This window comes from Triturus cristatus, chromosome 3_1 (assembly GCF_964204655.1).
Source record: "Triturus cristatus chromosome 3_1, aTriCri1.1, whole genome shotgun sequence".
Taxonomy (NCBI): Eukaryota; Metazoa; Chordata; class Amphibia; order Caudata; family Salamandridae; genus Triturus; species Triturus cristatus.
Window position 1 is genome coordinate 753,291,802 of NC_140583.1, and position 24,405 is coordinate 753,316,206.

The following is a 24,405-nucleotide window of genomic DNA, read 5'->3' on the forward strand; positions in this document are numbered from 1 at the left end:
TGCCACGAGTAAAAAGTTTAAAATGCCATCCCTGGACACGTGTTTCGAGGTAATTGCCTCTCGTCAGCAGGGAGCAGGTACGTATGCGGGGTGCTGTAGACTGCCAAAAATTATCAGGTATAGTACCTCTCACGGCGCGCGGGTGCGGGATCCGGGCTCGTCAACCCATAGCTCAGGGAGCTTTAAATACAAAATGCGAAGTGGGTCGCACACCGCTCGTCATACTAGCCAATAGCCCCATAGGATTCTGGAGAATGTAGTGACAGCGGCGGGTACACCTATGCCACGAGTAAAAAGTTTAAAATGCCATCCCTGGACACGTGTTTCGAGGTAATTGCCTCTCGTCAGCAGGGAGCAGGTACGTATGCGGGGTGCTGTAGACTGCCAAAAATTATCAGGTATAGTACCTCTCACGGCGCGCGGGTGCGGGATCCGGGCTCGTCAACCCATAGCTCAGGGAGCTTTAAATACAAAATGCGAAGTGGGTCGCACACCGCTCGTCATACTAGCAAATAGCCCCATAGGATTCTGGAGAATGTAGTGACAGCGGCGGGTACACCTATGCCACGAGTAAAAAGTTTAAAATGCCATCCCTGGACACGTGTTTCGAGGTAATTGCCTCTCGTCAGCAGGGAGCAGGTACGTATGCGGGGTGCTGTAGACTGCCAAAAATGATCAGGTATAGTACCTCTCACGGCGCGCGGGTGCGGGATCCGGGCTCGTCAACCCATAGCTCAGGGAGCTTTAAATACAAAATGCGAAGTGGGTCGCACACCGCTCGTCATACTAGCAAATAGCCCCATAGGATTCTGGAGAATGTAGTGCCAGCGGCGTGTACACCTATGCCACGAGTAAAAAGTTTAAAGTGCCATCCCTGGACACGTGTTTCGAGGTAATTGCCTCTCGTCAGCAGGGAGCAGGTACGTATGCGGGGTGCTGTAGACTGCCAAAAATTATCAGGTATAGTACCTCTCACGGCGCGCGGGTGCGGGATCCGGGCTCGTCAACCCATAGCTCAGGGAGCTTTAAATACAAAATGCGAAGTGGGTCGCACACCGCTCGTCATACTAGCAAATAGCCCCATAGGATTCTGGAGAATGTAGTGACAGCGGCGGGTACACCTATGCCACGAGTAAAAAGTTTAAAATGCCATCCCTGGACACGTGTTTCGAGGTAATTGCCTCTCGTCAGCAGGGAGCAGGTACGTATGCGGGGTGCTGTAGACTGCCAAAAATTATCAGGTATAGTACCTCTCACGGCGCGCGGGTGCGGGATCCGGGCTCGTCAACCCATAGCTCAGGGAGCTTTAAATACAAAATGCGAAGTGGGTCGCACACCGCTCGTCATACTAGCAAATAGCCCCATAGGATTCTGGAGAATGTAGTGACAGCGGCGGGTACACCTATGCCACGAGTAAAAAGTTTAAAATGCCACCCCTGGACACGTGTTTCGAGGTAATTGCTTCTCATCAGCAGGGAGCAGGTACGTATGCGGGGTGCTGTAGACTGCCAAAAATTATCAGGTATAGTACCTCTCACGGCGCGCGGGTGCGGGATCCGGGCTCGTCAACCCATAGCTCAGGGAGCTTTAAATACAAAATGCGAAGTGGGTCGCACACCGCTCGTCATACTAGCAAATAGCCCCATAGGATTCTGGAGAATGTAGTGACAGCGGCGGGTACACCTATGCCACGAGTAAAAAGTTTAAAATGCCATCCCTGGACACGTGTCTTACCGTAATTCATGCGCATCACCTCCCGTCGGTCCCTAGAAACCCACACCCCCAAGTACTTCACGTCAGTGTCGCGCCACTCCAGTGGAAAGTCGAGCGGGAATCTGTCGACCCCCTCAGTTAGGGGCAAGACCGCAGATTTGCCCCAGTTGATGTGTATCCCCCAGTACAGCGAGAATCTAACAAACTCCCAAAGTATAGGGTTTAAATGATATCGGGGGTGCTTGATGTAAAGCGTGAGGTCGTCCGCGTAGAGCGACAACAAAATTTGCCTCTGTTGACATCGCAGGGACGCCGCAAGGTAATTCTGCCGGAGGCGGGACACCAGCGGTTCTATCGCTAAGGCAAAGAGGAGCGGTGATAATGGGCACCCCTGCCGAGTACCTCTTTTGACCGGGAAGGGATCAGAGACACGACCATTAATAAGGACTCGCGCCATGGGGCGGTGATACAGGATTTGGATACCTCTGGAGAAAGCTAATGGCATGCCCATGTTGCGTAGGATCAGATGGAGATAGTCCCACTCGACCGAGTCGAACGCCTTGGTGGCATCCAAGAACACCCCCACCAGCGCAAGAGAGGGATCAGCATTGTTCAGGACAAAGAAAAGAGTCCGCAGATTGTGGGAGGTAGACCTGCCAGGGATGAACCCCGCTTGGTCCGGCAGGATCAAGTCCCCAATCAGGAGATTGACGCGATTCGCTAGTACCTTGGCGAGGATCTTCACATCACTATTAAGGAGGGAAAGGGGCCTATAGGAATCACCGGAATCCGGGGGCTTCCCCGGCTTGAGAAGCGAGACTATCAGAGTCTCCGACATACTAGGTGGCAAGGAGCCAGTCTCATTCACCTCCTCGAACACCTCACGCAGGACCGCCGCCAACGGGTCAATGAAGGCTTTGTAGTATTCAATAGGGAAGCCGTCTAGGCCCGGCGCCTTCCCGATGACATCTGCATTATGGCTTCCTTGATTTCGGCAACCCCTATGGGGGCCGCCGAGAGTTCCCGCTGGGCATTAGATAGCCATCCAAGAGTAAGCTCCGACAAATACTCAGACATTTCCAACGGCGACTCACGCCTAGAGGTGTACAAGGCAGAGTAGTGTGTGACGAAGGAGGAGAGTATAGAGGGCGTATCATGGTACATAGTGCCATCAGGGGCTCTAACCTCCAAGATGTGATTGGCGCCTCGCGGAGGACGGACCACCCCCGCCATAAATCTGCCGGGCCGCTCCCCCTCCCCATACGCCCACGCCGTGAAATGTTTCCCCCGGAAGTGGACTTCTCTCTCCGCGATGAGTTTGTACTCCGAGAGCTTAGTACGATATTCTAGCTGCGCCGTGGGATCCTCCAGGAAATCAGGGGCAGTTTCTAGTACCCGCAGATCCCGCTCCAGGGAGGTCAGAGTGGTGCGAAGGGAGCGCAGGACCCCCGAGCCCTTAGAAATACACACCCCCCGCATAGTGACCTTGAAGGCCTCCCACACCGTCGCCACGCAGTCCACCGACCCCCTATTGCGGTCTATAAAATCCATGATCTCCTGGCACATTTCATGCTGGAAAAGCTCAACCAGGAGAATATTAGGTTGCATGCGCCATGGGAGCGGCGCGCCGACCAGTCCAGTTATAGCCAAAGTGATCAGCACAGGTGCATGGTCTGAAAAGGTACGAGGTAAGTGTCGTGCAGCCAGCAATGAGGACCCCAAGCTCCTTGAAAGCAGCATGTAGTCCAGCCGAGCCCATGTGGAGTGCGGTGCCGACCAGTGCGTGCCCTCCCGCGTATCTGGGTGAATACGGCGCCAGGCGTCGATCAGTAAATGGTGAGCCATCAAATCAGAGATATAAGCCTGAGAGCGGGGGTGATGTGCGGTGTCTACATTGGAGCGGTCCAGAGCAGGATTCAGAGTGACATTGAAATCTCCTCCCCAGATCAAGTGCGTAGACCCTATGCCCAGTATGACTTCCCATAGGGAAATAAAGTGCGCAGGCTCGTCCAGATTAGACCCATAAAAGGACGCGATAGTGACCGTGGCATTACCCATCTGACCCCACACGACACAGAAACGTCCCTCGGCATCCGTTTTGTCCCCCAGGGGCACAAATGGAGTGTGTTTCTTGACCATTATGGCTGTTCCCCTAGAATAAGTGGAATACAAGGAGAACAGGCCATAAGACGCCCATCGGGATGCAAAGGTGGGTGAGCCATGAGGGTCCGTGTGAGTTTCCTGCAGCAACGCTATGTGTATCTGATGGCGGTCGAGATAACCCAGGAGCTGTCGGCGCTTGCGCGGGTCCCCCAACCCCCGTATGTTCCAGGCCAGGACATTGATCCTGCTATGCGGATCTCGCAGCATGTTCCCCTCTTCCTGCGCCATCACGCGGACTGGCATCAGAGTCCGAATCTAAGCATATCTCGCTGCCGAGCCTCGCAGCCCCGCCGTCTCTTCCCTCCCAGACTGAGAACGTAGCGCTCTGCCAGCTCCAGGCCCCATCGCAGGCACTGCCAGACAGCCAACCCCAACATACAAGAGTGCATGGTCCAGTGTACAAGTGTAGTGCTGTATTCACATTCCCTCCCCACCCCCGTTCCAGCCGACTCCCCCAACTCGTCAGAGGAGACCCTCCCAATAAACCATCCCTCCATCAAACAGTCCCTACCCCATCCCACCCCCTCCCACCACGACAGCCCATTCCTGCCAGGATCCAGACCCCCCCCAACCCCTATAGCGAACAAAACCAGTGTTGTGGGGTATTCCCTCTCTGGGTGACACCAGTGAGCTGGACCTACCCTCCCCACTCCCGATATTTCACCCACTGCATCGCTCCCGCTAAGGGCGAGGAGCAGAAGTGGGGTGGGAGGGGGAGTGCCAAGGCAAACAGTAGCCACAATAACCCTACCAGTACCTCATAAGTATTGAGAGGCGGTACAGATGGGGCACTTGATCTCAATACTCCCCCAAACCACCACAAGCTCCTCTAAAAGTCAACGGACTGGAATAGCGCACCCCACAGTCAAGGCAGTCCCACTTGTGGATTCAACCAGTCCATGTCTAAAACCAGAAGGTGGCAGGAGCAAAAGGGAAGAGAAAAAGAAGCAGAAAAGGATGAGCTGGGAGAAGTGAGAGGGATGCAGAAAAAGAAGGAGCACAAAGGGATCATGACGTTAATACTCATCAGTCCGGAGCAGACGTTGGAGACCGGGACCCAGATCTTGCCCCAGGGCTACGCCGCGGGGACGCGGAGGGTCGCTGGTCCCTAAGGAAGTCCTCCACCTGTTGAGAGGTGCCGAAAAAGAGGGGTTTGCCATGATGCGTGATCTTGAGCTTGGCGGGATACAGCATTGAATATGGGATGTCGCGCTGCTGCAGCTTTTTCTTTACTCCCGCAAACTTGCGACGAGCTTCTTGCACCATCTGGGTGAAGTCCGGGTAGAACGAGAGTGTGGTATTTTCATGCTGGATCGGTTGCTGCTCTCGCAGGCGCAGCAGGGTCCCTATAGTTGAGGAACTTGATAATTACCGGGCGCGGTGGAGCTCCAGGGACCGGCCGGGGCCCCAAGGATCTGTGAGCCCGCTCTACCACCAGCTGAGGCGAGAAGGAGTCCCGTCCAAATTTATCTACCAGTAGGCATTCTATGACCTCCTCCATGTGGCCGCCGCCACTGGATTCCGCAAGGCCAACCAGGCGGACGTTATTCCTCCGGGAACGCGCCTCCAAATCCTCATTCTTTTCCGCAATGACTTTGAGTAGGCGATCCATCTGTGAGTGTTTAGTTGCGCCAGTCCCGGCCCCATCTTCCAGCTCCGAAATCCGACCAGCCGCTCCCCGTGCTGATGCAGCCGATGCACCACCGCGTCCAGCCGAGTATTCATATTATCGATCTTGGCGTCAATAGAGGTTAAACTCCGCTGCATGCCCACAAGCAGGGACTTCCAGTCCAAGTCCTCCTCCTCACTGGGACCCGGTTCCCCTCCATCCGCAGTCTGGGGGCGCGTTTTTTTCTTTGGGGGGTTGAAATGCAGCGTCGATTGTTTCGTGTCCGGTTTGCCCATAGTGTCTTCAGACGCCAACATCAGTCCGTGCGGGGAGCGGGCTGTTCAAATCACGCGATTGGCGCCAGGCTGCGTACCCCCCACTCCGCACCGCTCCTCCACTCCAGCTCCAATGGGGGCACCCACGGGACCGTCCCCCAATGGCTGTCGAGAGCACCACACCCGGAAATCCAGCCAGGGGGCCCAACCCTGACCAGTGGCAAGTAGGAGCAGCCGTGCCTCTCGCGCACCCCCAGCCACTGCACCAGTCCGTCATGCACCTGCAGGACCAAGCAGAGGTCCGAAGAAGCACCCACCGGGCCAGGTCTCAGCGCCTCGCGCCAGAAAGGAAATCACGACGGGATCGATACAGCCAGACCCAGCTTCTCTCCGGTCACAGCCGCACCTCCAGCACCCCGCAGATGACGTCCAGGCGCAGGATCCCACCGCTCCTGTCCCCCGGAGTGCTGGCAAGGTAGGCGGGGGCAGTGGAGAGCACGCCGCCAGTCCCCTCGGCCCCACGACCCTCAAAACGGGCCTCTAGTGCACCCGCCGGCACCAGCGGCAGCAGCCCGCGTCCCCCAGATGGAAGGGGGGCACTCCTCCGCCAGCCCCCAGGGGGGGGTACAGCACAGGCAGCAGTCTCAAAGCGGCAGTGACGCCGCAGCCCCAGCAGGCCCCGAGGATCCCCGGCCGAAGGTTGCGCCAGCAGCCGCCTCGTCGCTCCGCCCCGCTCACCAGGCTTCTCCCAGCAATTTCGGAAGCTGATCTCTCCGCCTCCAGATCTCCGCTTCCCCTCAAATCACCACCGGACCGTCTCTGAGTGCTTCGCCTCTCACCGATGCGGTCAGTTCACCATTAACTGGCTGGGAGGATGATACTGCAGGATAAACGTTTGCCCGGCCGGCTGGAGCCTCACAGAAGCGCGGCCATGACGGTCCAGCGCCACCTAGCGCCCCCCCACATTTTGAGTATTTACTTGTTGTTCACAGTTATAATTTATTGTGAACATGCAGTTTTCTGCAAATGCACAGGAAGGAAAAGAGCACAAGCAGCTTTTACTTTTTGCACTACTTTTGTTAGCGTGAAATGCATTCTCATGTCAAAAATTGATGCAAAGACACATTTTATGCTAAAATATAATACTAAATGACAGATTTGCATTCCATGCATATAAGCAGAATTTTTGCAAAACTATGCATAATTATGCAAAAGCGGTTAATGAAACTTTGCACACCCCTAGTTGTAATTATGGGGTGTCCTCCCTCTTGGAGTAGGCTGTTTGTCCTAGGTTGCAATTGTGCAGCGCCTGTTGTGTGAATTGTGACTCCCACCAAGTACCCTTTGCTGTTCAACCCTTGGGCAAAGCAGGCTGTGCTCAGAAGAAACAAAGATCAATTTCAATGTATTTCGTTTTTTGGGAACATATTTTAGGATCTGAATACTGTCAATTGATACAAGTCTTCCTCATCCAAAGAAGAGGACGACCATGAGCAGCTGCCATGCGACCTTCTGGTGTGATCAGACAGGGAACAGAATAGCACATTAGAGGGGTATCTCTTCAGAGGGTTTCCCATTCTCTGGTTGCTTAACAGGGTGTTTTTTGCCCATTATTATGTGTGACCGCTAAGGACATCCTCATCAAAAGACATTGAGGGCTCAGAAAAAACAATGCAAGCTTCACTCGGTTGTAGAGACCTGGTACAAACCCGAAAAGCTGTGCAAGCTTCGGTCACACTTACAGATCTAGTACAAGCCAGAAAGCACCAGCTCAAGCTTCACTCATACATATTAATCTGCTTCATACAAACTAGACAGCACGAGTGAAAGCTTCCTTCAGACATGCACACCTGGGACAGGCCTGGTACAAACCCGTAAAGCTGTGCAAGCTTCGTTTACACTTACAGATCAAGTACAAGCCAGAAAGCACCAGCTCAAGCTTCACTCATACATATTAATCTGCTACATAAAACTAGACAGCACAAGTGCAAGCTTCCTTCATACATGCACACCTGGGACAGATCTGGTACAATCCAGACAGGAGCAATGCAAGCTTTCCTGACATATACAAAACTGGTACAAACTAGGAAACAGTAGTAGAATCTTCTCTCACATTTATAAATCTGGCTGAAACCAGACAGCCGCAGTGCAAGATAACCTCACACAGAGGAATCTGTCACAAACAGACTCTGCTAGTGCATTAGATACTTCACTCTCTGCCCCTAGGGCCAGGTTTATCCTGCGTTTGCCATCTGTTATCCATGACCAACTCCTATGAGAAATCATGGTGTTCTGAGTAAGGCAGTTCTAAGCAATGCACAGTAATCGCGCTTCCATGACCTCCAAGAGCTGACTGCTGGCTTAGAGCAGGGACTGTCCACTGGTGATGGGGCACTGAAACTTGCCTGTGGCCTTCTGGAATGAGAAGTCAACACTTTCTCAAGTGGAAGCAAAAGGATGGTAGATATTATTATATCATGTCTCCTGGTGTGGGTTTGCTTGAAGCGGGCACCTTTTGCATAGCCTCCACCATACTTGGATGAGGGTGATTTTGTATTTCTTTTTCATTTTCTCTTTAAAACTAGATAGCATGCTTCCGAGCACTATTTTCAGCAGGTTAAGGGAAGTGCGGCACAAGGACATCCAGTGATGTGACCAGTATGCCCATAGAAACCTAGAGTGCCTCAACACTAACACAGAGCAATGCTCCCTCTGCACTACCTCACGCCAACAGGATATGCTGCAACTCGAATGGATGGCACCCATCCCGATGTGTGTGTACAGACTGTTGATTCCACTCCCTGGCGCCTTCCAATCACTCTCTTAGTCAGGAAACTTGCAGTTGTGATTTCGGTCACACTTTAAGATGGTGCAGGCGTCCACATTCATTCATTCATTCATTCATTCATTCATTCATTCATTCATTCATTCATTCATTCATTCATTCATTCGTTCATTCATTTAGGATCACAAAAAGTGGTAAAGCAGCATTGGAATGCATATTATTAATTCCACCACCAGTATCTGTGCTCATAGGTCATAGCTCTCTTCCCACCCCTTCTATTACAAGTCATAGATTTTCTTACTTTCTCGTCACGTGATCTCGGGGGTACCCTCCATGATACATGCCGCACTGACCCTGACAGCAGTTTTGAGGGAGTGCTACCTGATAGAGTTTGGAGCAGTAAGTCTGCATCATGACCATCGTAGCGATGGCCTTCTACTCTACCTCACAACAGCGTGGTATTGGAGCTAAGTCAGGCGCTAGGGGATGTTGTCCCAGGGTGAAGGAGGCAAGGTCTCCATAACAACCCATCTCTTGCACTCTCTCCAGACAGGTCCTTCTTCTGAAATGTGAGGTGACTTCAGTCTCGATGAGGACTTATTTCATGGACTCTCAAGAGGGATGAGTCCCCAAGAAAGTGAGACAATAGACATCTCCAAAATTCATCTTTCCTTGGGCTCTCTAGATTGGGGTGCACACACACTCTTTTCTAGGGACCACAAACTGGATATCAATAAACCCGCTTGGACACTGAACATCCCAAACACAAGCCTCACTACTGAAACAGATACACATTTATGAATGAATAAATAAATATTAAAAAATAAATATATATATATATATATATTACCTACTGCAGTCGCCAGTAGGTAGTTATAGTTAGGACCTATTTTCCATAGGAAATCCGCAACATTCTATTTGAAATAACGTTGGCGGCAATTAACGAATCTTCGCGAAATTTTCCAAACTTTTGGACAGCTCCGGTCTGCTCCTATCCTGAAAATTTCATATTGATTCGTCAAGCGGGGGCTGAGAAAAAAGGGGGGTCCCAATGCATTTTCCCATAGGACCTGTTGACGCAGCTACAGCCCGAACTGCTGAATGGAATTACACCAAATTTGGCAAAGAGGTAGTCCTCAGTTCAGACTCGTCCCTTTTGCTTAAATGGTGTAAATCCGTTCAGTAGTTCCTGAGAAGATCAAAATCAAAATCACATATATATCTGGGCGGAGCCTAACCTCACATCTCATTGTGAGATCTGATTGGCTGTCAGCACTTCATCCAAGAAGTGTTGGCAGCAAACTTGGACCAATATACATGATAGCACCTCATTAAAAATCATTGCAGTTAATAGAAGGTTTTAAGACTTTAGTTACATTATAAATCATTTGTTGATGGTACCATACTCATTTTAGGAATTGTGGTGTGTTTTAAGGTGATTTTACCATGTGAAAAAGCCTTTTTCTGTGATATCATGAATCATGTTTGAGAGAAAACCATTTTCTCATGCTTTTCCCACAGAGGTTTGGAAAGTGATCTATAAGCTAAACTGAGAGCATATTTTCTGTAAATTCACATTATCTTTCTCAGTCATGTGAGAATGAAGTCTGACATTCTCAGTAAAACATGTACATCCAACAAGGGCAGAGACTGTCAGTTGATTCCTTTGTGTTCTACTGAAGCTTCCCAGAGTGTTCTAAAGAACAACTAGAGCGCTAACAGTCCTACTTATGACAAACGTATTGCACACCTGAAGCCATCTTGAATGGAATAAAGTGGTAACTATTAAAATATTTAATTTAAAAAGGAACACAATGAGGGGGTTCATTGTGACATAGAAAGTATGATTAGTGCTGCAGAAAGAACAATTAGGGCACATTTTGAGTGACTTCTCAAATCCTCTTCTATTTCATTACAAAATTCTGACATTCCGAATTTATGACAAATGTGTGACACATCTGAATGCCTTCTTGATGGAATCAAAGTAAAAAACTGAAAGTATTTCCTACTGAGGAGACTGTAGTAAACGAGGAAATTAGGAAACTTCATGACAAATAGTCTCCCAAAATGGCCACCGGAGACAAAAGAGGCCAAATGTAGCCCAAATATCACCCAGATGTAGCCCAAGTATAGCCCAATGACAGAATGTCCCAGAGTGTTCTAACGAACAACTAGAGCGCTAACAGTCTTACTTATGACAAAAGTGTGGCACATCTGAATCCATCTTGATTGGAATACAGTGGTAACACTTAAAACATTTAATTTACAAAGGAACAAAATGAGGGGGTTCATTTGGCCATAGAAATTATGATTAGTGCTGCAGAAATACAAATTAGGGCACATTTTGACTTCTCAAATCCTCTTCCATTTCATAAAAAAATGCTGACATGCAGACTGAAACATGCACTTTGAATACCAGCAGCAGACTTCCCTGGTGAGCAGTAGCTTTACTACAGTGATCTAATGAGCAACTAGAGTGCTAACATTCTGAATTTATGGCAAATGTGTGACACATCTGAATGCCTTCTTGATGGAACCAAAATTAAAAACTGAAAGTATTTCCTACTGAGGAGACTGCAGTAAATGAGGAAATTAGGAAACTTCATAACAAATAAATCTCCCAAGATGGCCACCAGAGACAAAAGAGCCCAAATGTAGCCCAAATATCACCCAGATGTAGCCCAAGTATAGCCCAATGACAGAATGTCCCAGAGTGTTCCTAAGAACAACTAGAGCGCTTACTGTCTTACTTATGACAAAAGTATGGCACGCCTGAAGCCATCTTGATTGGAATAAACTGGTAACACTTAAAACATTTCATTTAAAAAGGAACACAATGAGGGGGTTCATTTTGCCATAGAAATTATGATTAGTGCTGAAGAAAGAAAAATTAGGGCACATTTTGAGTTACTTCTCAAATCCTCTTCTATTTCCTTAAAACATTCTGATATGCAGACTGAAACATGCACTTTTAATGCCAGCAGCAGACTTCCATGGTGAGCAGTAGCTTTACTACAGTGATCTAATGAGCAACTAGAGTGCTAACATTTAGAATTTATGGCAAATGTGTGACATATCTGAATACCTTCTTGATGGAATCAAAGTAAAAAACTGCTGAAAGCATTTCCTACTGAGGAGACTGCAGTAAATGAGGAAATTAGGAAACTTCATAACAAATAAATCTCCCAATATGGCCACCAGAGACAAAAGAGCCCAAATGCAGCACAAATATCACCCAGATGTAGCCCACATGTAGCCTAATGACAGAAGTGTGCAAAACACTTATTTTTTGTGTGTTTGCAGTTTTATATAGTGCAGACTTGTCAGGTATTGGATGGGCTTTACATGAGCATTGGTTACATCACACAAGATCAAATTCATTTTGGTTGTAGACTTGGGGAGATTAAGGGGCATATTTATAATAACTGACGCATCCCTGCATATCAGCAGGGATGCAGCAGTTATTTTGCGCCCCAGCTCCGCCACCATGGATGCGCCGCATTTATAATGCGGCGCACCATGGGGCAAAAACGGCACAGATGCGTCACGCATCTGTGCCGTAAAAGTGGCGCATTGCTGGAGTTGCGTCGCAAGCGCGACGCAGCTCCAGCAATGCTCTGGGGGGCCCTATCTTCACAATGCTGCGTCAATCCTTACGGCTGCTTCAAGCAGGCACAGGGTTTAGACGCAGCATGGGCTCAAAAGTGACTGAGTGAAATCTTGTAGATTTCACTCAGCCACTTTTAGGAGGCGTTCCTGCGCCGGAACGCCCCCACCTGCCCTGGAACGCCTACATGTGGCGCAGGGCTTTACAACGTGACGCATCTCCCAGATGCGTCACGTTGTAAATACCCCGCACCATGGCGCAGGATTTGCGCCTCTGCTGCGTCACAAAAGTGACGCAACGGCGGCGTAAATGAGGCGCAAGTCAAACATAAATCTGCCCCTAAGTGATTTGACCAGAATCACAGAATATTGAGCTGAAGCAGAACCTCCAACCTGGTTCCCCAGTTGCAAAGTCTGCAGCTCTGGAAGTAACACCACATCCTCTCCCCTAGGTGCAACATTTAATCAAGTGGTCAACTGGATAAAAAAAATAAAGATTACAAATAATTTAAAAGTTCTTTGTCGCTATTTGAAAACTCAGAAAATATGTCCTCATTTTAGTTTTTTAGAGCACTTACCATAATTTTGAAGCAAATAAGACCCTCTCATATATGTAATTTCTAAAGGAAATGCTCTAGGTATTACAGTTTTGATTACATCAAGATGACGTCAGGCGCTCCACACTTTTGTAGAAATATAGAATGTTAGCAATCTAGTTGTTCATTGGGATACTGTTGAGAGGCAGAGGCCAGGGGCACGGACTCTGAAAATTGAAGGCAGGTAGGAGAGTGCAGAGGCAACAATTTGACCACACTGGGCAGGCAGGAAGGGCAGTGGCAGCACAACAGACTATGGAGGGCAGTGGAAAGGGGGGTAGGGGCAACAAACCAACAATACAGGACTGGCAAGAGAGGCTGTGGCAATATAATAGAGCATTGTGGGCAGAAGGAAGAGGCAGTGGTAGTACAACCATACATGCCAACAGACCCGTTTCAGCCAGGAAACGTCCAATGTTTTTAAGCTCAAATGTGCTTTATTTGATCTGTCGCCTGTCTACAATCTCCTCTTTTTCAATGTAACTCAAAGGGGAAAATCAATACCCCAGTTTTTTTTCAAAATCTCCCTCTTACCAAGTTCAAAATGTTTGCAAGTATGGTACATTGGATCATGGTAGGCAGGAGGAATTGGGGTAGGGACATGGACTCGGATAAAAGAGGACAGGAGGGACATGGAGAGGTGCACCAAACTGTCCCTGCAGGGCAGGCATCAGGGTTTGCAGCAGCACAATACACCACACAGGGCATGCGGGACGGGAGTGCAGCACAACAATCCATAGAATGCAATAGGGAGGGGACTGGACCATGCACATGGACAACAGAGAACAGAGGGGAAAGAGGCAATGGTATCTAGCTGACCATAATGGACAGACAGGAGAGAAAGCTGCAGCATAACATACCATAAAGGGCAAGAGGGACAGATCAGGGGCATTACAATGGGACAGACAAGCCAGGAGGGAGGGAATAGGGGTCTGCACATGGAAACAGAGGGCTGGGGGCAAGGGGGCAGGGCAGGAGCAGCAAGATGACCATGGAGGTCAGGCAGGATGGGCACTAGAAACAAGACACACCATGGAGAGCAACAATGAGACTATGATGGCATACACACAGACCATGGAGGGAAGGTGGGAGGGGGTCAGGGGCAGCTAGCTGACCACACAGGGAAGGTGGGAGGGGCCATGGCAGCACAGAAGGCCAAGCATGGCAAGCGGGAGGGTTAGTGGCAGCACAATGGCTATGATGGGCAAGAAGGAGGGTGCAGGGGCATGCACAAAGGACCATAGAGGATAGAAGGGAGGGTCAGGACCTGGGCATAGACAAGAGAGTTCAGTGGAAGGGTCCTCACAACAGACCACGTGGGGCAGGCAGGAGGAGCAGTTGCAGCACAACAGACCAGGGAGGGCAGAAGGGTGTGGCAGTAAAATGGACCATGGAGGACAGGAGGAAGGGGATAAGGGCATGGCATGTGGACAGGCAGGGTGGAGGTGGCAGGGACAGGTTGCAGTCATCTGACAATGCTAGGCAGGTGGGAGGGGAGTGGCAGCTCAACAGAACACTCAGAGTAGATAGGAGCGGCAGGTCCATGGAACATGGTGGCAAAAAGGATGGAGCAGGGGCATGCACAAAGACATCGGAGGGCAGGGGGAAGGAGAATAGGGGCAGCAAGCTAAGCACAGAGGCTAAGCAGGAGGTCAATGATGGGCCATAGAATTGGGCAATGGAGGGCAGGAGGAGTGGACTGGTACATCATGCTAAATGGAGGGCAGTGGCAGCACATCAGACCATGCATGGCAGGAGGGAGGAGGCTAGTCCATGGATTCAGACAACAGAGGATAGGGAGGATGTGGATGGGGCAGCAAGCTAACTGTTCAGAGAAGGTGGGTATTAGGAACTTTATTGTTTTTAAAATGTGTGTCTATGCAAACTACTTAAAATATGAACAAGTATGCAGCATAATCTCACTATTATTCAGGAAGAAGAGGACGTTTGTGACTGTGACTCTGGGCTCACTTGGCAGAAACACCCCCTGACCCTCCACCCCCCATCGCAAAATGTAATGCCCGTGAAAAGGGTAGGTGGACACAGTGTTATATAGAACATAGTCATGAGAGCACGATTGAAAATGAAAACTAGATATAGTATATGGTATAAACTATGCACCAAAAAGTGTGATATAAGATGAACCGGGGCGTGAAATATAATATGCAATACATTGTGCGCAATGACAGATTCATTGGAGAGCGCGAGATAGCACAGGCACTAGCTCATGCTATGCGATATGCACCTTGGAGTGTAATATGCACAGGGCAGTGTTGTGTAACCTAACTAGTCTCTAAAGTTGTAATATAAAATATGTGCTGGGGAGTGTAACATTGCATATGCACTGTGACAAAGATATGGATCCCAGATTGTAATATGTATGGCATAGCGCTGTGCGTTATAACATAGGCATCGAGGAAGGCACGTTAGATGGGGCAATATAACCCGTGCGAAGGCAAGTGTGGCATGACATATTCACGGGGTGGTGTTACAGTGCACATGGGGAAGAGAGTGTCATAGCATACGCACTAGCTGGTTGAATACAACATAGAGGTGTGTGGCACTCGGCGGGCACTGTTGGGTGTAACACAGCATTGGGCTCAGCCAGGAGCACGCTGTGACTCTCAAGTGAGGTTTGTCTCCTTTCCAGAGAGTAAAATTAAACATTCGCGGTGGATGTGTGTTTTATTAACCGTGAGGGGGGTTTCTTGCATAGTTTGGTCGAATTTTTGTCGAATCCCCTTTGAGTGGCTTGGTGTGCGTGTGTATTAAATGTGCCCGTCAATAGCTACCCATGTTTGTATAAATAAATGACAAGGGTGTCTACTTGGAGAGTACCCACCGGCGGGGGTGCCGGGATTAGGCACGGTAGGGCGTCAGACATGTCAGAGCTTCACAAGCGGTGTAATTACATTCCACGTGGATTCATTGTATGCATAGTCGCCTTTTAATGAATATCACTCAAATCGTCATGGTGATAGGTACATACGGTTTGTCCAGCATGTCCTAGGTGTTTCTATAAATATATATATTTTTTAAATAATAAAAAACAAAGGCCGGCCCCAGGGGATGGGGTCCCCGGGGCCATAAGTGGCCTGAGGAGGGGGGCAACGCAGCCCCCCTCCTAAATAATAAAAAAAAAAAGGCCATGACACGGGGGTTGCGGTCCCCGGGGCCGATTAAGGCCTTGGGAGAGCCAAATTAATTTTTTTCAACAAAAAAAATTAGGGTGCATGCCCTGGGGGATGGGGTCCCCAGGGCCAATAAATTAGAAGAAGAAGTGAGGTCACACAGCCCTCCTTCTTAAAAAAATAAAAAAAATAAAAGACCGACATCGTGCCAGAGGCCACGCCCCCTCCTTGCAGCACTCTGCAAACACGCCCCCTGGCCAGTTGTAAGTTGGGGAATTTATTCCCCTTCAATACTGAGGGTCCCTGAGGGCCAACTAGCCCAACAGGTATCTCCAGTATGCGCCAGTGAGCTGCGTTGCAGACAGGTGTTCTGAGGCCATGCCCCTTTTTACACCTCTATGCAACGCAGCTCTGTGGCGCTTACTGGAGGTACCTAGTGGGCTAGTTTGACCCTAGGGACCCTTAGGATTCAAGGGGACTTAATCTCTCAACTTAGAACGGACACAGGGCGCGTTTACACAGTGGTGAAGGGAGGGGACGGGGCCTGAGGTGACATGTGCAAACACGCCCTGTGGCGCGTTTTAAGTTGGGGAAATATTTCCCTTTCAATCCTGAGGGACCCTGGGGGCCAACTAGCCCACCAGGTGCTTCCAGTAAGGGCCACTGCTCTGCGTTGCAGAGAGGTGGTGCAGGCCGTGCCCCTTTTTACACCTCTCTGCAATGGCGTTTACTGGACGTACCTAGTGGGCTATTTTGCCCCTAGGGACCCTCAGGATTCAAGGGGACTTAATCTCCCAACTTAAAAAACGGCCACAGGGCGTGTTTACACAGTGGGGAAGGGAGGGGACAGGGCCTGAGGTGACGTGTGCAAACACGCCCTGTGGTGCGTTTTAAATTGGGGAAATAATTCCCTTTCAATCCTGAGGGACCCTGGGGGCCAACTAGCCCACCAGGTGCTTCCAGTAAGCGCCACTGCTCTGCGTTGCAGAGAGGTGGTGCAGGCCGTGCCCCATTTTACACCTCTCTGCAATTGCGCTTACTGGCCTTGCATAGTGGGCTATTTTGCCCCTAGGGACCATCAGGATTCAAGGGGACTTAATCTCCCAACTTAAAAAATGGCCACAGGGCGTGTTTACACAGTGGGGAAGGGAGGGGACGGGGCCTGAGGTGACGTGTGCAAACACGCCCTATGGCGGGTTTTAAGTTGGGGAAATAATTCCCCTTCAATCCTGAGGGCCCCTGGGGGCTAACAAGCCCACCAGGTGCTTCCAGTAAGCGCCACTGAGCTGCGTTGCAGAGAGGTGGTCCAGGCCGTGCCACTTTTTACACCTCTCTGCAACGCAGCTCTGTGGTGCTTACTGGAGGTACCTAGTGGGCTAGTTGGACCCTAGGGACCCTCAGGATTCAAATGAACTTAATCTCCCAACTAAAAACGCCCACAGGGCGTGTATACACAGTGGTGAAGGGAGGGGACGAGCCTGAGTTAATGTGTGCAAACAAGCCCTAAGGCGCGTTTTAAGTTGGGGAAAGAATTCCCCTTCAATCCTGGGGGACCCTGGGGGCCAACTAGCCCACCAGGTGCTTCCAGTAAGCGCCACTGTGCTGCGTTGCAGAGAGGTGGTCTAGGCCATGCCCCTTTTTACATCTCTCTGCAACGCAGCTCTGTGGCGCTTACTGGAGGTACCTAGTGGTCTAGTTGGACCCTATGGACCCTCAGGATTCAAGGGGACTTAATCTCCCAACTTAAAACGGCCACAGGGCGTGTTTACACAGTGGGGAAGGGAGGGGACGGGAACCTTCAAGAAAGAACAGACCCCACTGTCTACACTAAATTGGTTTCATTAGGCCCAAATTTGGGTCACATTGATAGAAAAAGCCAAGGGCCAAAGCAGACAGACAGAATAAAAAGAACGTACTTTATTTTAATCACAATGTTCAAAATGATAATCTTTGCGTAGAAAATAAACAATAAACAATATTGCATTCAAGTTATTTTTATGTCAATAAACAAAGGTCCCACACAAGACGACAAACATACATACACTCATTCAGACATCAAATTCATTTATAGGAGCAAACTAATACGTGTATACTCATAATATACATTAATTTGTCAATAAAGTTAAAAAGCGCATCAAAAGAGTGGAAATTCAAAAAAGGTGACAATTCAAATTGGCTCGTGCATTAACAGTTCGTAGAGGTAAGTTGATTCTTTCAATAAACACGAGAGAGCAGAAGCCAACGCACGTTTCGGTGTAAGCTACACCTTCATCAGGGCAACGACGATGTAAGGCGCGTGGGACAAACACAGAAGGAGCCTTTCAATCAACGGTGCTATTTACAAATCAATTCTTCTATGGGATATAGGAGAAACACTAAGTAAGCATCAGATAAGGCACATCAGTTCCAAAATTGGGTCCAATCGATAGTGGTCTGAGGTCTGTGGACGGCTATAAAATCCATCACGGGTAGGCAGCCCAGGGTCTGGCAAGTAAGTATATCTTAGGCTATCAGGGTAATATACAGAAGGTGTTTCAAACAAATAACAGGCCGTGAGGAAGGGCGGTAAGTTAAAAAGTCACCGCAGGCATATTTTCGTAAATGCGGTCAAGCAAGAGAGGGTAAGATAAATGTCAAAATGGCCCATGGGATGTAGGGTTGTTAATGAACGCGGGGCTCAGGCACGGGAGTGGCACGAAAGATGGATTCAGCTACCGTCATCAGTGATGTCATGAGTGATGTCACTGACCATGTCATGAGTGATATAATATGTGACATCATCAGCAGTGGATTGCGGGCGCGCGTGTTATAGTTAGCTGAACTAACTATAACGGGGAAATTTCAATGGATTTGTACGAGTGAAATGTCCAGCTAACTATAACATGTGTGAAACCTCTGGTTTTTTCAGTGAATTTGCAAGGTTTTTTAAATGCTAATTCCTAACTAGCACGTGTGTGAAACCTATGGTTTTTTCAGTGAATTTGCAAGGTTTTTTAAATGCTAATTCCTAACTATAACGTGTGTGAAACCTATGGTTTTTTCAGTGAATTTGCAAGGTTTTTCACATGCTAATTCCTAACTATAACGTGTGTGAAACCTATGGTTTTTTCAGTAAATTTGCAATGGTTTTTAAATCCTTTTTTTATGTTTTTTTATTTTTTATTTTGAGATTTTTTTTTTAAAGAATATGCTACCTATGTATATAATCAATGATTTACTGTATCCTGCAATATAGAATGGTTCACCTTTTTTAAATAAATGTTTAGATATAGTTGAATAACATAGTTAATATCTTCTACAAACCTTTAATTTTTTTTTATTTTTATTTTTTAGGATTTTTTACCGTGCGCGTACGGTAAGCTTACGGTACGCGCATGGTACTCTTTAAGTACGGTGTGCGTACGTAATATCTATGATCCGTGTGAGCATGCGTACGCGATTTACGTACGCATCTGTACTTCGTCCGTGACGCGTATGCGCTTGCTTCCTACGTGCATGCGCACGTTACGCAGAACCGCCGTACGTGCTTGCGCGCCTCTAATGCGCATGCGTGCGTGCTTCTAATGCGCATGCGCGCATGCGCGCGTGCCTCTAACGCGCATGCGCGCATGCGCGCGTCTTACATACGCGCATGCGTTCTTTTACCGTGCACGTACGGTAAGCGCACGGAGCGCGCACGGTAGGTCATGTGATCCAGAAACAACACTTTTCATTGGTTTAAACTTGTTTCATTTCCAGAAACTCCCAACACCACACCCATTCCCCTCATTACTGCTTGTGATTCCCTAGGAGAAGGAGCTGAATTGTCTTTGGGATACAATGGCAGAGCAGCAGTCCTCTTCTGGGAGTGAGCAGGACAGCATTATTAGACAGAGAAAGAGGAAACAGAAGAATTCTTTTGTCTGGGAATATTTCACATTTCCAGAGGGGCAGAAAAACGTCAATGCTCCATTAGTCACCTGCAGACTTTGTGGGCGTGTCTTATCTAGAGGAAATCCAAAGAACAAGTATTCTTTTGGAATTTTCTCTATGTTTAGACACATTAGGGATGTACATCCCAAGACTTTTGCTCGACATACTGAAGCAACCCCTCCAGTAAGTCAGCCGAGCACATCCGCAGAAGCTCAGCCGAGTACATCTTCGGCAGCTCAGCCGAGCACTTCCTCTGCGGTGGGAGCGTCACCCTCTTCTGCTCCTCTGGACATCTACCCTCGGTTTCAGAGAGTACATATAAGGTGCAACACTTGTTACTCTCTTATTGCTATGGGGGAGACTAGTATTCCTCTAATAGACAATAAGATTGAGCAGCACAAGTGCGGTACCTTTTAATATTGCCATTCTTGCTTTCCTCTGTCCCTGTATTAACACAAGGGCTCTTTTAAGAGCCACCCTACCTCACAATTTTTTAATGTATTTTATCACTTTTTAAAAAAAAAATGTTTTACCGTGCGCACCTTTTTTTTATTTTATTTTTTTAAATAAAATATTTATTTCACCCTTCAATGTACTTGAGGGACCACAAGGGAAATGAGAAAAGCAGAGTGAGGAGAAGTGAAAAAAGGGAGTATGAAAGTAAATTTGTGATAAATACAGATATTTCAAACTTACCTGACCAACAAAATAACTTAATTATCAATAACTGTTTTTTTTTAATTGCTAGAAAAAAGTATTAATTTTCCTAAATTTTCTTTCTCAATCTGTAAAAAAAGAAAAAAAAGTATTAATATTTAACAATACATTTTACAATACAGTACACATATTTTCTTACTTAAAAAAACACATTTTTGCCCTTTTTTTGCTGTTTTCAGAATATATTGAATTTCACTGTAAATCGTGAAACCAATTGCATTCATCACTTAACAGCGGGCAAAAAAATTAGCAATCTGAAAGATTGTTTAAAAAAAGTCCTGAATCTCTTCTCAGTAAAACATTCCTTTATAGAAATGTAACATATTTAATAAAAACATCATCTAAAAACAACAAATATTTGCAAAAAATATCATCTGTAAATCTTGTTGTTTAAGCACATACACCAAAATAATATCTGTCAAAGAAGTCCACAAGAGAAATTTTTACCTTTCCATGAGGCCAAATGGTAATTTTTAAATTCTTTTTTGATGAAATATCCAATGGTAATCCAATAAAATCGCAAAAATGATTTGTTCAGCTGATGCAATTTGTATCTAAAATTTTGATTTCAGAAAAATTAAATAGGAATTTGGTAATTCTGCAGGCAAACGTTGCTTGAAAATCAATTGAGAATCATTACACAGTGTCCAGCCTTTTTCACATTTAAGATAAACTGTGTAATGACCAGAAGTTACCGAAGGTCCATCATGGAAAATTATTGCAACTGCAACAAAAGTTTTTCCAGATATTGATAATTGATGTCCTGTAAACTTCTTTATTAAAGTGTCCAATTTTGAACCATCAGCTCTACAACGTTGCATCATTAAAATTACATACTGTCCATATTTCTTTAAAAATAACGTTGAAAACATGTCTGATTTACATTTAGAACATTCCATGCTGTGATTGGCATCTTTAACTAATTTACTAAAAGTGACTGACTCTCTGGTAATGTTAAATATATGAACCTTTCTGAATCAACATTAGAGCTGCATGTGTTGAAACAGTTTTCACAACTATGTTCCCATTTATAAGAGAGACCAAACATATTTTCTATTTCTACCCCTTCTTCTTCCAGTACCATAAGGATATACATCAAGAATTCCTGTGCATCTTGCTGGACATTTTGAGTAAACTGTGTACTTCCTGAACATACATCTAAAAGTTTTCTAACATCAGAAGCACTTTCTATTTTAGTTTTATCATTACTCAGCTTCTCAAAAAGAAAACTCAGCAGAGAACAGAATCATGATTTAGTATTATCTGCTCTTGCAAACTTTCAAGATAAAATAAAGCATTCAGCACTACATTAGCGTAGCAGTTGACACCAGAGCTATTTTCAAAATGACAACCAACAGCCTCTTGAACACTGTCCTTTTTCTTTTTGCTTGCAATCACATCACTCTCCTTTTTTTTTCTCTTCTGTACATCCTCATTACAGATATTCTCAATTCCCCTTTTCCGAGAAACAACACGTTTTTCAAACACAGGATACTGACCTAAATGAGGAGCATAGGTTCTTCTTAATCTATTATACTCCTTTACACAATTTGCATCAGCACTAACTTTTGAGTCATCAAAGTCTATCATGAATAGACCAGATAATGTTTTCACTCGTGACAAAGCAACATATGCCATACCTTCTTTGAACACAGTAGAACCAATGTTTACAAGAGCACTATCTACAGTTAATCCTTGAGATTTGTGAATAGATACAGCATATGCTAGAGAAAATGGAAACTGCTTCCTACGTACATATAAGTCTTTCACAAGCAGGAAACGAACTGAACAACAACAAATGTCTTTAACCTCTTCAATCTGAACAAATTTTATTTTTAAAAATTCAATCCCATCTTTTTTCTGGTATTTCACAAAACCCACAACTTTACCCATAGCTCCATTCACTAAACCTTTTTCTACATCCAAATTTCTTCTTAAAAATACTCGACAGTTCATACAAACATAAAGATTTTTTTCTAATCCAGCTGTTTTCGAAATGTTCTTCTCTACAGAATCCAATTTATTTTTCAATTTGCCTGTTAATGTAATAGTAATTCCTTCATGCGGAATTTTGTCCACTGCTTCCATTTTCTTAATCTCTTCCTTTTCCAATTTCAAAAGTTCCTCATTGAATATCGAGCATTCACGTAGTGTTGGCATTAAGCAGATTACAGTATTTCTTTCTGCAATGTTCTGGTATATTTTCTCTGCAACTATTTCTTCATTTGGAAATAAATTATGTAGCAACCGACTCTGTAATGCTTTTCTGCCAACTTCTGTGAGTAGTCCAATTCTGATATCTTTCAGAAAACTTGCCTAATCTTCATCGTTTGCTTGCCTCATATTGGTAGTGAGTTCTTTGTACTCAAAGAATGACCAAATATTCGCATTACCAATACTTCCTAATGACTTCTTTGTGTCTTCATGTGTCACAGTATTAAACACTGGTTGTCCTTTAACTGGAGTGAGCTGCAGAAGATCCCCAAAAACTATAACATGTTTTCCTCCAAATAACACGTCATAGTCTCTCTTTAGAATTTGCTGCATTCTTAAATGCACAAAGGCAAGCATTAAGTTTGATACCATGCTTACCTCATCAATAATGAGAACTTGCATCTTCTTCAACACACTTGAAACTTCGAAGCATGCTTCTCCTGTTAGCTTGTGATATTCTATTTTGTTCTCATGCTCCACTGGTAACATTAGCAAGCGATGTAAGGTAATTCCTTTTATGTTATATGCTGCTAACCCAGTTGGAGCAGTAACAACACAAGACAAAGTTGAATCTGTTTTTTGCTGTAGGTAGCTTCGGATGACTTTAATTAAGAAACTTTTTCCAGTTCCAGCTTGTCCACTCACTGATTGGTTCAAATGATGCGCATGAGCACTCTTTCTTTTCATGTAGTAATCCATGATCAATTTTTTTTTGTGACTTCTTCATAAATTTGTTTTTGTTCTTCATTCAATTGCTGTTCCAAATTTGGTAAGTCTATTAAATCTTCCTGAGCTTGATTCATAGCTGGTTTTACTTCAGTCATTGCTATTGCAGCTTCATTTTCTACGATTGGTTGTCCTAGGGGATCTTGACTGAGCGTTCCAGAACTTTGGCTGTCTTGAGAACTGTCTCTAGCTACTTCAGCTGCAATTGTAGCTTCCTGTTCAATTTCTTCATTTAACATTTGCACATAATTTGTGAAAGTACTGCATTCAATCGTATCTTTACATGCATTAAAGGAATCTTCATAGCTGTGAAAATCTCCAAGTAATTCATCCTCTGAACGCCATGGTTTAAACAGCTGTAAAAGTGCTAAGTAGTAAAATTCCTTTTTGTCAGGAGTGTCGCAACTCAGCTTCCTGTGATTAATCAAACTTCCTTTTGTTTGCTTCACCAAACATCCTTCCTCACCAATGACTTTATATTTTCCATTGTTGATGTCTTCTGTGGCTTTCCGTGTAAAAATGTAGTTCTGCAGCACTTCATAGAGACACATGTTCTCAAGATAACGACTTCTTTTTGGGTAATATGTGTCCAACATGTTTGATTTCAAAATATCTGTACTTTCCGGGTCATTCTCTGCCAAATATTCAATTTCTCCAACAGATTTCAGTACCCGATTTCGCATTCCTGCAAGGCCTAAACTTACCCAAATTATTCTTCTGGATTTGGAGTACAGACTTGCAGATGATAACCTATCTGAGCATTCGTAGGATCCAATTTCTCGATGCGATAACATCTTTAAACTGAAACTGTATAGCTTCTTACTGACAGTCTTCTCGTGAGAAATCTCTTCCCACATTTCCTTCAATTCCGTTTTCTCAGATTTAGTGATGTAAGATGTGACATACCGAGCAACAGCAATAGAATTCCACATGGATAAAATGACTGGGTTGTAGTCAT